This window comes from Thermobia domestica, chromosome 10 (assembly GCF_964235325.1).
Source record: "Thermobia domestica chromosome 10, izTheDome1.hap1.1, whole genome shotgun sequence".
In the NCBI taxonomy this organism is placed as follows: domain Eukaryota; kingdom Metazoa; phylum Arthropoda; class Insecta; order Zygentoma; family Lepismatidae; genus Thermobia; species Thermobia domestica.
The window spans coordinates 105,628,057-105,642,426 of record NC_137463.1 but is presented as its reverse complement, the minus strand read 5'-3'; the positions used below and the strand labels follow the sequence as shown (position 1 = coordinate 105,642,426).

At 35.8% G+C, this 14,370-nt stretch overlaps 1 protein-coding gene across 3 annotated transcripts in view; it reads left to right on the top strand.

Moving 5' to 3' along the window:
* The window catches only part of LOC145662625 (lysosomal proton-coupled steroid conjugate and bile acid symporter SLC46A3-like), a 122,700-nt gene that overhangs the window by 23,176 nt on the left and 85,154 nt on the right, over positions 1 to 14,370 (top strand). The gene's annotated exons all lie outside the window — the stretch shown is intronic.

The window sequence follows — 14,370 nt, the reverse complement described above, 5'->3', positions numbered from 1 at the left end:
TTCTCTTGTATCTGAACCGAAAGAGGTACAAATAGGTCTATACGATTTCCAGTTTTAACACTGATCACTATAGTAAAAAAAACAGTAATAGATAGCGAGAAACATTTTCGAAATTAGTTCAGTACTGCAAGAATAGTTCCCTTTTTGCCTTCATTGATCTATTGCAACAAGAAGTGATAGAAATCCACCAGCACTTCTTTCGGTTCTTATATGGATTCCCAAAGAGCGAAAACAATAATAGAAGGCAAGGTATGCATTCCGAATCTCTGAAATAGATTTCATCTCGGCTCCATTCTTTTACTGAAGCCTGAAGTAGTAAGAACTAGTGCAACAGTACAAAAGGTGTGTATATTTAAATTGTTATTCTTGGATTAATCTTCTATAAATTGTCTGATGAAGGCGATGTTACATTATCGAACAGTTACGCAAGCATTATTAATATATATATTTGGTGTTTTGTTCAGTTTTGTTTTATTAATATTATCAAATATTTCCAAAGCTATAATGAACGAAATAGAAACTCCCTCCATTTTGTTGCCATTTGTTGGCTCAGAACATTAAATAAAGTGGGAACTCCTATCTCGCCTAAAATTACGTAAATAATTATCCTTGAGAAATCAATAGTTGATAAAGATTTAGGCAAGATGAACCTGAATCTTGCCAAAAGCTATTACAACGGGTCCCATTGAATTTGTTAATTCCATATACGGGGGAAACAACACCAAAACCTTTCAGGTTTATGATTTCTGACACGAAAATAAAACAAAAAGTACAGACCAACGTGACCCAAAAGAAAGTGAGTAAAGAACGTTCCTTTTTCGCCTATGATTGACATAAAAGTAAAACTGACCATAAAAGTCAAGGATGTTATAAAATAGAGGATTTGCCCATATATATATATTCATCCTATTAACTCAATGAAGCCAATAAAGAACCGAACATCTGTCAGAGCACCCAGTCCGATTAGCTACTCTCGATTCCGCCATGAATGTTGGCTCAGAACATTGCGATCTTGTCGGGTGGAGTGGGCAGAGTTGAGGTGGCGATGACTTCACGATTTTGTTGTATACACAGATCATCTATTTTATAACATCCTTGATAAAAGTCAGTATATCTTATGAATACGAAGTTCAAACATTAGATGTTTCATCTGTAAGATGCATATGAAAAATATTATATATAGCAAGTCATAAAGAATCGCGGAAATAAAGCATGGTTGTTGATATTCTGCCAGTTTAGACGTTTATTTGGAACTTGCAACAATAATTTTAGTTTGAGACGCTTCATGAAACGCACTACACGAATGCTTGTTGACAAGCTTATTAACTCTGATTTTCACGAAAACAAGAAGTATAATGATTCATGTAGCGCTTCGTACTGAAACTGTTGCAAGTTCCAAGCTGGTAGATTATTAACAACCATGCTTTGTTCCCGGAGTTATGTGAACTTCTACAATATATTTACATATTGCTACAATATCTAAGCGTATTTCATGTAACACTTACATGAATGTAACATTTAATGTTTGAACTTCATACGCATACACTGGGTTTAATGAACACTTTTATATTTTATGATTATCATAAGTGGGGGAAACCTTTACCCACTTCCATTGTCGGAAGTATGCGAAAACAGATAGTTGAGAACGAAATGTCGGATCAAAGTCTGACAAAAGGAAATATTCGTTTTTCTTTCCAGTTATATATTTTATTAATGCATAATTGAATGTAGTGCATGGGCGGCGCAAAGACAGTCTTCAAAGAAATTAGGAAATTCCTGACTTATTTTACCAAAACTAAATGTGAAAGGTAATGGATATCTCCAAATGAGACAGGCCCTATGAGACTCAAATGCTGTAGAGAAAAGTCTTCACACTTCCTAGATCTTACTACATACTTGTTGTGAAATAAGGTAGAATATATCAGTGTGTATTTTCAAATTATTGCACAATTGAACTCCCTATACACTTTTACCTTCTCTATCACATTTGATTCCAGATTATTCTTTCCCCTCTTTTCTTAAAGTAATTTTAACGTGTTTTTCGGTTGTCATATTTCCTTCATGATGTCCTTTTCTGTTATTATGTTCTAGCACGTTCATGATGTCCTTTTCTGTTTTTATGCTCTAGCACGTTCATGATGTTGTGAAGCATGTTAAGCTCACGAAATCTTCAGTGAGATCTTGCATTAATTTCTTCGTAGTTTAAATAATTTTAATCGAATACAAATAATAGCTATATGTTAGTCTAATAGATGAAATATTAGTTCACTAAATATACAGACAGCTTAATGTTTAGACTCTTATCAGACATGAGTTGAAGTTACCTGTACTATATTTCGGTGCATTCCTCTGCCACTGCATTATATTTTTGACATTCTGTTACAGCTTCTTTATTCTGACAGCATACGATTCTGTTTGCCTTTCTTCCATTATTAGTAAATTCATCATCCGTATGGAACTTCCTTTTAGAGGCTCTATCAGAGGTTAAAAAGTTTATAAAAATTATTTGCAGTCAGATCAGGACAATAAAGCAGGTGCATCACTGTCTCTCATTGTAATTAGTCAAGAACTACCATTGTTTTGGCTGTCGTATGTGTCTCGTCGTTTAACTGTGTGTTGGAAAATAACACTTTTACTTGATATTTCACATACATATCTTTCTTGTGAATAACTTCCAAACATTATCAGAAAATAGGTTTTAGTAGCGCGCAGCATTTGGAGTCTTTCCTTTTTCAAGAAATTCACTCATAATCGTGGTCTCGCGACAAAGCTGTCATAACGTTAACCACGGAAAGTACTAAGCGAAACTTCTTCCGGGATTGCGTAGCAGCATGTTTTCATCCTAACGAATTTTAGGAGTTTTCTTCTAAATTGAACACTGTACTACTATTTTTGCTTCTTGAAATATTGTAATTATTATTATTTATCTTACCTTATTGTTCGTTTGGTCGAATAGATCCACGGTGGCGTACTTGACAAGTCAACTAGGCAGTTCAGACTCAATCCTCAGAGGGAAGCGGAAATTATTTTCTCGTTCTACTTATCTTCCAAAACGGATCAGAGTTTCTTTAAGCCTCTGGAAACTGAATGCTTGAATCTCATACTGCGTGTTACGATTGGTGGTTCATTACCTTTTGCCTTTACTTTTGGTAAAATACAAAATAATTTTCTTTTTTTTTTTTTTTTGGGGGGGGGGGTGCCTCTTTTGCGCCACACACACATACAACATCCAATTATACATTAATGAAATCTACGACAAAAATAACGAATGCTTCCACTTTTATCCAACTTTGGTCCGACATTTCATTCTCGACTTCTGGCTACTTTCGCAAACTTCTGATAAATTTTCGACTGCTCATAGTGCCGATAGGAGGCATTTTTACAACCGGACCACTTCATAACAGCGAAACGAACTGTGTATCTGTCTTATTCTTATTTGAAAATTCCAGAATATAGCACAATATGTACTTGCATAGCTCTTTGCAGAGCGGGAATTTACCAACATACCTCCGAAAGAAAGCCTCTGTTACAAAACCACAAGTTACACGGATACACAATTCAGCCACCGTCACGTACACACCACAATTGGTTTGTAACCATATTGCACTATCTGAAGAAAGCCAATTTTGTCAATTCTCGGACAACGGCTGACAGAAGATGTGCAAGAGGTCGACAGGATCATAATGTTGGGAGCAATTTGGAAGCGTGATCGTAGGAATCTCACTTTTTAGCGATGGGCACATCAATGTTGAATCGAGTTATTGCAAGATTGCCACGGATTGCTACTCTTCTTTGAAACTGTCGCGGGATGAAGCACAATGAATGAATGACGAGGTATTATGCCATAGGACAAACCGACAACCCAATGGAAGGGGTGAAATGTTCAAATTTTGCGGTGGGCCGAACATGAATCTTATATGAAATATCTGACATCTCTTACAACTAAAATTACACAGTCATACAGACTCTCAAACTTTTTTAAAAAAATCTATTTGAGGCACTCTTCTATAACGAATGTTACCGGCTTGATAGGATCTCATCAATGACTTCATTTCTCTTCATCAAGCTCTTCAGAAATGGATCGAGTTCGTTACGTTTCAGTACAGATTTACAGATGGAAGTTCGATAAATTAAATGTTTTTGAGTCAAATTATGTAGCACTCAAGTGTCAAGCTTCCTTTTGTAGCGAACTTCTTCAAATGTTTAACACTATTTGATGATGGATGTTTAGATCATTGCAAAATGAAATGAAATGAAATATTTCAGCTTAACGTCCTCCATTTATGCCCTTGATGCTAAGGGAGATGAATGATTAAGGCAAATAAATGATGATGGAAGAATTAGTGAAATGATAATGTGTGAGGAAACGAAAGTATCCCGAGGAAACCCACGGACATTATTTGCCCACAACATTTATCATCAACGCAAGAGGCATAAGCCCAATTATAGTGTTGGTGTATTACAAAATAAATTTACAATAGTTTTCTTAAACATATAATTCATATTACAGATGCCAATTTCTTTGTGTTTGATACATATTTTGTTATAAGGAGAGCATATTCTTCAGATTGGCGATTTCAATACAATACGTTGGTCCTTGCTTTTTTGCAATAAACAGGCCAGAGTCATCAGCACGAATTTTAAGTATCGGGACATGAAATCCGTACAATTAAACGCGTTTTGTACTATTTTATGGAGAGAATCAGATCTATCACGTTTCACCTTTGTTCAAGTGTAGGGATACAAAAGTTGTCTATTTCATAAAAAAGGATAGATTCCAGTGCTCTTTTATACCAAGTATTTGATAAATTTAGATTGCTGCGACACATTCTTTGGCCGGTGATCGAACTAGAGACTACCAGAGGGATACACTTTACCACTGAGCCACCGTACCCCTTAAGTTATTGGAGATGTAATGACAGCTCACGCGACAGTCTTGCTGGATTTTTGCTGTGATTAATTGTCTACTGCGAGAAGTATTTTGGACATCGAAAGCTTCAGAATAAAAGCGTCTGAACCATCTTTAGGCTGTTGCTTTTAATAACGCATCTTTCCCATAAACAACACAAATTTCTCTAGGGGCCTGCGGAGCATTTGAATTTTTGTCGAAATAAAATTGTACAATGTAGCGTAGTTTTGCGGAAAGTTCACTCATTTTTATGACTCATTATAAGAAATCCAGCATGTTTTGCACTTCTGTCAGCTGTCGGATGACATTAGATCTAACCTGATGGATTCATAATTCCCTGAGATTTGGACATTGAAATGCCATCTCGTGTGCAAAAGAGTTCATTACTTTTTAGACTACCTGATATTACTAAAATACGTTTTACATTAAGTATACACACAATAATGCAAAACTATTATTGAAAATAACGTTGATTTCTCGTAACAATTACTGTATTTTTTGTAATTTCTGTTTCTATCGTTACAAACGGAAACCATAAATATTTTTCACTTTGGTACGCATTCAGTACTTATAAAATCCTTCACCAGGCGAGAAATCATATTTGCTTGTTACCATTGCCGATGGAAGGAGGTTGCTTCCTTATGTTTTATAGACAATATTGTAGTGTCCAGGATGTTTTGTCGTAAGAGTGGAGGAGGACTGGATAGTTCAATATTTTGAAACTATATTTGACCCCTCGTCCTTGGACTGAAATTTTAGTGGGCTGCAGGCACGTAGCCAAGGGGGGGGGGGTCCTGGGGGTCCGGACCCCCCTTCGAGACCAGAAATGAAAAAATTAAGGAAGGATAAAACAAAAGGAAATGACAAAAAGAAGGATCAGCGTTAAAAATTAAAAAGAAAACTACAGGAAGCTTTTGCTTACCTTTTCTTATGAGGAGATTTGTATTACTTGCAATATGGTGGCAAGGTAAGCGGGTATTCTGAAAGAGTCAGGGAATTTGAAATTTCAAGAAAAGTTATGGAATTCTCAGAATTCCTGCTACTAGTCAGGGAGATTTCAAGCTTTCGAAAGCATAAGTGCCGTTGTGTAACAGCGTGGACATTTTTAATCATAACTTTTCGTCATCGCATCCTTGCAGTATCAAACATGTTATTTCAAGGACAATTTTTGTTGCTCCTTTAACCTGTCATTTGGAACCGACAGTAGTTGACGGAATAAAAAAAAAAAAAAAATGTTGAAAGAAAGTTCTGTTAGCATTTGATTCAACAGAGAAAGGAACGCATATATTGTAAAACTAGTTGAATATACACATGCTTCGCACAGGGGCTGTATTTGGATGTCAACGCCTGTGGGAGTATCACTATTGATCTCAGCGACCGCGAAAACTATGGATTTGATACTAATATCGGTCATTTTGGGCTATTTTTTACATGTCTCGGTATCCTACCCCCGCTGACTCCTGGCCCACATACTTGCAAGTCATCGCTAATAGAAGTGTCACCATTGATTTCAGCGACCGCAAAAATATGGATTCGACACTAATAGCTCAAGTGGTAGAGCGTTGGCTTCGCATTCGGGAGGTCGTAGCTTCGAAACCCGCTGCCTACCATCCTGACTGAGGTTTTCCAGAGTTTTCCTCAGTCCTACCAGGCAAATGCCGAGATGGCACCTACTAAACAGGCCCTGACCGATACCTTCCCAAATCCTTTCTATTGTTACTGTTGTTGGATATTCAATGTAAAATGGCCTCCGAGCTGTATCTGGTGATTGTTAAATAAATAAATAAATAAAAATCAGTCATTTTCTACTACTTTTACATGTCCCGGTAAACGCCCCCCTTGAGAGTCCCCTGGTTCGAATTTCGATAGAAACGTTTAACTCTGGTCTGGGGCCTGGACCAAGGTATTCGTGACTAAAATTTGGTAACTCTCGGTCAATTTGTCTGGTTCCCAAGCCGGTTCCCGTAAACGCCTTCCTGAGACCCTACTGTTTCGAAATTTGAAAAAAAAAAAAAACGCTTCGTCTTGATCTGGGGCCGGCGCCAAGGTACCCCTGACCAAAATTTTGTAGCTCTCGGTCCACTCGTCTGGTCCCCAGGCCGCATACAGACAGACAAACACACACAAAAACTTTTTTTTATTTATTTATTTATATTAGAAGATAGTTTACAAGACAGTATTCAGTATGTAGTTTTTATAATAATTGAGACCATAACGAAAGGAAAATTGTTATATTTGAATAAACAGGAGAAGGACGTAAATATTGCAAAATACTTTTTTTCAATACTTTTTTATTTTTTGCTCGAAATTTCTTCATAGTTTGTTATTAAAATACTTGCCAACATGTCCTCATTTTATTGCCCTAACAAACCAATATATGTTGATAGTAAAATAGTTTAGACTGGTCGAGCTCCTGGGCCTTCACAATTTCATGTCACTCCCCACCCCCACCCCGTTACGAAATCCTGGCTAAACGAACCAATATATGTTCCAGTAAAATAGTTTATAGTGATCGAGCACCTTTTGTGATGACCACAGTATTTCATGTCACGCCCCCCCCCCCCTTCACGAAATCCTGGCTACGTGCCTGTGGGCTGCGATACATATCATCTGCAATGTGGTCAACCAAGAACACGACAACCGGACTAAAGACTTCATTATCACGAAACACTCAGATGTGTGTTCCATCTAATAGAACAATGTAAGTCCATTTGAATTTAAAATGCGGCTATAACTTATTTCAGCCAGGCAATGCATATGGATACATGAGTTGGAAATCCTGAAATTAGGACGATTGTTGATAACTGCGGCTTCTGTTGCATGAACCTGCATGTACGTATGCAGATGAAGTCATCAAGATAGAAATTACGTTACATGTCATCTAATAGGATCTTTGCCGATGGTCTGAGAACTTCAAGCCAGTTTTGACCGATCATTTCATATTTAGCTATTGGAAACAGGGATACGTTTTGGGGTCCTCATGGTCAGTGGCGGCGATTGGACGTTAAAAGTGGGGGGGCAAGATATGATCTGAATATGTGTATATGAATGTTAGTGTTCCTGGTTATTTCTAACACTTTGTTTGACGAAAGGTTGTATAACTAATAGGATACTATCTTTTTCAGTGAAAATACTGTATATCGTGTTTCATATTTAATTAAGTAAATTGACAAGAGCAACGCACATAGGTATTAACCCTTGATTCCTTGCTCATGAACATCTTAAAATTGTTTGGAAAATTGTGTGATCAGATTATTTTATAACATAATTATAAAACAAATAAATAGAAAGGATATTATTAATCATATTAATGAATAATGAGGCTTGTTTTGTAGAAGTTATATCGAAACTGGGGATTAATGAACAACTTACATTTTTAATTCCACACTTGCCATTAAATGTATGTTATTACTCTTAGAAACTGAAAGACAGTAAATACTACAAGCATATGCTACGGCGCAATTATAATATTAATTAATTTGAATTGCAATTAAAACGCAATTCCTGTAGCTGTCTTAACTCCATGGGAAGACAAATAACCAATACACACTTACGCAACGACAAATATTATATGGTACCATTTTTTTCTATGAACTAGTATATGCAAAAACTTTACATTTTCAAATGAAACTATATACGTTAACCATTTTAAATTATGGCTTTTTAAAGGTAAATTATTGAATTTCAGTCAATCAGCTAGGCATCATCCCTATTTATCCTAGGATCATAGTTAGTACCTCATTCTATTCAGAATAGAACAACCTTTCAAACGGTTCCATTTACGTTTTTCTATCATGTCCCTAAGGCGGGAAAGTTTGAGGGAAAGCTGGATTTTTCTGATTTTTTTAAACTTTGATTCCCTCTGGACTCCCTTTGTTAACGCACAGATCTCAAAATCAACTGAAAAATACGAAGGGGTGTACTAAATGTGTATAAAAAATTTCAAGCTTCTATCTTGAAAACTAAGTGCGGGAAAATGTTTACCAATTCCCACAATGCCCCAGATGACCCGGATGTAATATAAAATTTCCTGAGACATCCCTATTTATCCTATGATCATTGTTCGTACATCATTCCCTTTAGAATAGAACATACTTTCCAACGGTACCACTCACATGTCTCCATCATGTACCTGAGGTGGGAAGATCATGAAAAAATGGATTATTTGTTTAAAAAATATTCTTTCTTTGTACTTTTTTGCCCCTCTGTACCCCCTTGTTATAACGCAGAAATCTGAAACAAATTAAAAAATACTAAGGGGTGTACTAAATGTATGTGCAATATTTCAATCTTCTAGGTGCAAAAGTAAGCCCGCCAAAACTAGTATCTCTACAATACTCCAGATTCCCGTATAAAAAAGGATCTCAGGTAAAAATTCCCCGAGACATCCCTATTTATACTAGAATCATGGTTCGTACATCATTCTTTTTAGAACAGAACAGCCTTTCAAACGGTACCATTACATGTCTCCATCATGTATCTGAGGAGAAAAAATCGCGAAAAAAGGGATCTTGGTTAAAAAGATATTTTTTTTACCTTTTTGGCCATCTGGATCGTCTGTTTTATCGCAGAAACCAGAAAAGAATCTGGAAAATATTAAAGGGGGCACTGAATGTGTGTGCAAAATTTCAATCTTCTAGGTGCAAAAGTAAGCCCTGCAAAAAAGTAATAAAAGGTCATAACAAAATTTTTTTAGTTATGACGTCATCACACACTACGTCTCGACGCAGAAAGGCGTGAAAGCATATGTAACGTGTTCTACAATGCCTCCAGGCTTGAAAAAAAAAAAAAAAGAAGTAAAAAGCTTTGTTGGTACTTTTTTAAATCGAATAATGAAGATTCTAGCCTATCACCGAAAAATAGATGATATAATTTGAAAGAGTTAAGTGGTCACTTCAAAAAAGTGGGGGGCAACTGCCCCCTCTTGCCCCCCCCCTAATCGCCGTCCATGCTCATGGTTATCTGCCTTTGAGGTGAAATTGAATCGATCTGTTATAATACTCGTTCTCACATATGGACAAAATCTCCCTGAAAGGTTCTCTAGGTGATCAGGTTTCAAACGATAAGTGTGCTAGCAACTTGTCTTGCCAAACGTCAAGTCAAGGATGTGTTGGAAATTCGTCTTCGTTGACTAGAAATACGATGGCTGATGTGTTATCAACATTGCTTCTTATTCGGTCATCCGATCTACTAGATGTACATCTAATGTATTTAAAAAACATACAGCAACTTGTAACTATGTTTGTTTTCACAATAAACTGTTGTACATCTTAACTGTTGTTATTTAAAAACAATGAATATTAGTAGTAACTTCATTAACATTTTCGCTCCTGGTCTTATGTATCCTATACCTATGCAAATTCCAGCTTCCGGCTAATTTAATGTGTTTTTAAAAGATAAGTCTCAGCTACTAAAAAAAAAAGTATGCATGCGAAATACATGACAATTAAATCTTCAAACATTCTAAGATTAATACATTTATCGATATTTGGGTGCAGTGACATACACAGAATTTCATCAAGGAGGTGGGGGAGTTCAAGTTCTCAATTTCGTAGTCTTCCAGGACACGCGTGATTTTTGTATATCCTGGTTATAATACAAATACATCTGTTTGTGAGTAACGTTAGTATGCAAACTTCAACACATGTAAGAGTTTTGGGTTGCATAAACATCTTCACACTTTCATCGTAGATGTCAAGCAAATAATGTTTTCTTTTAGTCTCGATTCCGAATGAGTTTTATCACCACCCACTGAAGGTATCTGAGAAACTCGTATGTAATGACCGAGCTACAGTAGGCATGGTCCATTGCACTGAAAAGGTATCCCAAGTTCCACTAGCGGGAAGTTTCCCGGAGATATCTGTGCAACAACAACAAAAAAAAGTAAATTGAAACTTTATTTAATTATTCTAATTAAAGCTATACTAGCTATACATATTTAGGGGTTATAGTAGCATATATGTTTCCAATATATATATTCTTCTGATTCTAAAATACATATTCATAGAATCTACTGCACGTCATAGTATAATTTTGACAGATTTGAAGCTCAACTTCCAACAGTTCCATATTCATTTTACGCCTTTCTTTGGAAAATGATTGGTTCATTACACTGAACTGCCTCTCACAAGTTTTATCTAAATAGGAACTGAGAGGACAAATTCACTTCCATATCCTTCAGCTGCAACTTTCTTGAAAAATTCTAGTCAATATAAATCTAGGGTCTATTCTATCACTAACTTCACACAAAGACGTCTCACTGAAGAAAAATCGTCATATCCATATTAACACGAAACTTTGTTTTAACAGAGGCTTGGCAAGTCACCCCACTGAACTGGCTGTTTCAAAGATAGAATTCCCATGAACTTAGAACTAGATTTGTCAAAATCGTGCCACTTCTCTACATATGAGATGCATTTGCCCACAAAAATGTTAGCTTCGTTACGAAATTTGTATTTCTTGCAATGTTCTACAGTCTTCATTCTATACATAACTAACTTACCAAAATATTGGTCTTCAATTTTTTTCAATCAGTTTCCTCCTCACTTTGTCATGACTTTTTGCAATTCTGCACTCCATATATACATGTATATATTTTAACATTCTAAGATTTTAATGTTTTTATTGAATATTTGCATTATATTTTGGAGAAATAAACACATCATTTAGCATATGCTTTTTCTTCGTTCTTAAATGATTCCCATGTGATCGTAGAACATTCAACTTCTCCTTGTGATAAGAAATAAGAAATATATGTACTGGCCAATTCAGAAAAAAAAGATTTTCGAGGGCAGACAGAAGGGACAACCATCTCGCTGGAACATGCCTTAGTACTTCATTATATTTTTGGTTACAAAGTCGAAAAACGATTTAAGTTCTTTTCGCATAAGCAGAAAACTCACTAAACACTTTCAGCACAAGAATTTCCATATCAAAGTAAAAAGATTTCATTCCATATTTCTCACAATTATTCAATATATGGCACTTGCAGTTAGTTTTGATCAAGTTAGGATCGAGCACTTTTAGTTTTTCGCACACAAATACATTTTTCCCGAAGTTTATTGAAGCATGGAGAAGAAGAAATATTAGCCAAATCCAAATTATTTTTATGAGCTACTTTCTCAGTCTGTTTGCTGATACTTTCTTTTGTTTCATCAGCGTCTTCGTAGAAGTCCAGAAGACCTATTTTTATCCTTTTTCCTTAGAAAAGTATTGCAATACTAAATCATACATTTTCAGATTACTAACATTTGAAGAATCCGTGGCTACCGAAAAGAATTTCGCTTCTTGTAACTCCTGAATTAACCGTTCTTGTGCTAATGGCACAAATACGTTTTCCACAATGCTGCCTTCTTTTGTGTGGCCACATTTAATCTTTCTTGTATGAGTTATTGGAGTCTAATCGTAACGCTAGACGACTTATTTGTATATACAATCCTGGCTAACTACAACTATGGAGCTGAACTCCGTGATACGTGGCTATGATTTCTGCTGCCTTGATAAAACCGCCCTCCTTAGAATTTGCCTTCCCAAAAACGTGATATTGTCTTCTCTGCTTTTCTAAACGTTAGTGCTTAGCAGAACTACATCAACACCCTCAAACTTTATCAAAAATGTTTGGCTACAGGTTCTACATTCCACTTCATGCTAGTATTTTTCCACGGGCCATTAAATATGAAATAAGGGGCCAATCACATATTAAATAACACAATTTTTAACACATTTTTACACCTTTCCTCTTTTTTCACACTTCATAACGGAAGGATGAATCTTTTCCCCCTCTTCGTCACGTAACGCTTTTTTATTTTTATTTTTAACCAATTTTTCTTACTTTGGGGGTTATTTCAATAAAAACTAATTATAATGACAAAACTTTTTATTGCAAAATGTTTATATTTTGAATAAGTTTGAAGTGTTTTTTCGAAAACAAATCATTGTATTAGAAAATGGTACTATCGTAGCCTAATAATATTTTAACCACATATTAACCAGTTTTAATTCTTCGAAATTGCATACTGTCGTTTTCCCAAGGAGATCGCACCCATTCTTTTAGGTCACCGATGATTCAAAGGAGTAAGTGCTGCCGGAAGATGCAAGTGAAGTATGATCTAAAGAACTGACATCAACTTCTTCTCTGGGATCCAGGATGCTTCCTATATTTGAAGTTCACCAGTGATATTCCTTGTCGACTACAGATCCGACACAGCTGCACTCGAGGAGGAGCAGGGGCATCTCGTTTGTGAACAAGCTTTTGAGCATTTTCTTTGGACTTTGAATTTCAGTTCTCCCCCTTTCAAATTAATCTTGTCTTAAAGTGTCAGAATGCAAATAAAAACTCGATTTCTCTGAGAAATTCGAATCCAAAGAAGAAAAAATGTACGAAATGAATATCATTTAAATCGGTTCTTAACATCTTAGTTTACTCTGCAAATCGTGAATTGTTCCGTCGCGGAAAATATTATTTAACCAAAAAAGAGTTTATTCTGTTTCTCATGCGAAACACCTTAGAAGAATAGACTCGGTAATGATTGAATAAAAAGTTTTGAATCATTTCTCAGACATAGTGATACGAGTAGGAACTCTAGAATAATAACTAATTCTAGAAAAACTTCGTGCGCCATAAATGCAATGCGTTGATAGTCAAAACAGAAATTCAAGCAGGCAGTATAGTGTCTAGTAGCGTCTTCGAATCCCTTCTGCATGATTCATTTTACATAGGCTATATATGTTCGCAATTTTCCAAAAAATAGAAATATTTTTTTATTTTTTAATATAAAAAAGAAAACAATAAAATTATTTGTTTAAAAGATTGCATATAAATTTGAGAATAGAAATAAAATTACAGCAAAAAAGAAAGAAAGAAAAAGCATTACGTCAAGGTAACGAAGGCTTAAACCTCCTCCTCCCCTTGTCATTCTTACGCAAGGCCTAACCTCTTCCCCCTTCCTCGTTACATCATATGTGAACGACCCCTAATACTTTCTCATCTTTTCTCGCTACTCCGAATCGGCCATAACTAGTAAACAACATGAACATTGGCATAACACAATCCCACTGTAGCATTCTATGAACTAATCTATACAACGAAGCAAAAGCCGGTAAAGGAAAACAAAGAAGTCTCGAGACGTCGACAAACAATAATTTTGTTTTTGTTTTCTGCAGCACTTGCGTAAACGCTTAGCCGCAACAATGTGTTTAATCTGCCTATCCTCCACCCCGTCTCAGTTAAACAATTGCTCATGAATCTTAAAAATAAAACTGTGGGTTTGTTTTCGCATTAATGAAACTTCTCCACTTGACAATGCATACCAAAAGAGTATTAACTTAAGATTAAAATTAAACTTCAGATACAAAATTAAAACATAGGGCTATTCTAAAACATTCATTGCATTAAACCACATAATTTCTGGAGATATCAAAGCTTGTCCGGGAGGCAGGAGAATGAGTTCGATTCCAGGAGA